The sequence below is a fragment of the Leptonychotes weddellii genome, chromosome 9 (assembly GCF_054177405.1).
Source record: "Leptonychotes weddellii isolate Sample4059 chromosome 9, ASM5417740v2, whole genome shotgun sequence".
Taxonomy (NCBI): Eukaryota; Metazoa; Chordata; class Mammalia; order Carnivora; family Phocidae; genus Leptonychotes; species Leptonychotes weddellii.
Window position 1 is genome coordinate 49,168,026 of NC_138377.1, and position 1,424 is coordinate 49,169,449.

Genomic DNA, 1,424 nt, shown 5'->3' on the forward strand with positions numbered 1-1,424 from the left:
AGAATAATCCAAGATACTTAAAAATAAAAATATAGATGTCTACATTTCAGCACAATTCTAATGAAACATATTTTTTATTTGGAACCTGGTTATTTCATTTTTTAACAAGGCCAAGAGGTGATGATTTTGTAAATTACGGAGATACACTGAATAGAGTTAATGCTTATATTTCATAGATTAAAAAAGGGAGAAAATCAAAGTTCTAACAAGTGTAAATTCTATATAAAAACAAACAAAATAGTAATATTATGGAACAAAACAGATCATGTTAGTGGGTAATTTTTTTATGCAATGGGGTCATTTAAATATCATTAATTTTTGTTGGTTATTGAATTTGAGATGAAAAGAGCTAAAAGTAAGGAAAAACATTGAACTATATGAGGTGATTACATAAATGTATGTCAGATGGGAAGCATCACTCTTGATTCTGAACAAATTATATTAGGCTACCATAACTCATTGCTAATTTTAAAAATAAAAATAGATTTTAGTGCAAAAATACAAAGTGGTTGGGATAATATCTATAGATGATGGCAGAGAAAACTATGAAATTATTAAAACAAACTAAAAAGTCAAAATAACTTATACTTTAAAGTGAGTGTGAGGGCTGCCTGGGTGGCTCAGTTGGTTAAGTGTCTGACTCTTGATTTTGGCTCAGGTCATGAATTCAGGGTTGTGAGATAGAACCCCATGTCAGGCTCCTTGCTGGGTATGGAGCCTGCTTAAGATTCTCTCTCTCCCTCTCCCTCTGCCCCCCACCGACTTATGTGTGAAAAACAAAAAGTGAATGTGAAAGATATATAGCAACTATATATAAAGAAATGCATTATTTTATATAAAATTATTAGCTCTTCAGTAGCACCAAAAATACAATGAAAGAAAGGTAGCAATGTAGTACAGAAATTTTAAGAATTCATTCTCTTTGTTAGGGGCACCTGGGTGGCTCTCGTCGGTTAAGCCTCCACCTCTTGGTTTCGACTCAGGTCATGATCTCAGGGTCCTGTGATCGAGCCTGACATTGGGCTCCACACTCAGAGCGGAGTCTGCTTGTCCCTCTCCCTCCCCATCTGCTCCTCCCTCACTGTCCCTGTGCATACATGCATGCTCTCTCTCAAATAAATAAATAAAATCTTTAAAAAAATTTCATTCCATTTGTTCCAAGTACCCAATGAGCCAGGCAGTACAGAGAGGAGGAAAATCAGTTTCAGTCTTCCAGAGAAGTAGTATATAAGTCTCATGGATACAATAATAAATATAGTTCATGGACACAAGGAGAAAAATTAGAAAAAAAATCACTTTAATGTGGAATTTAGCTGGAAATATAGAAGTTGTATTCGACTTCTGCCAAGTAGAGAACAAGTAGAATCTAAGGCCACCAATTCCCTCTGATTACAAAGAGTTGATCTCAACGAATTTCTCAGTTA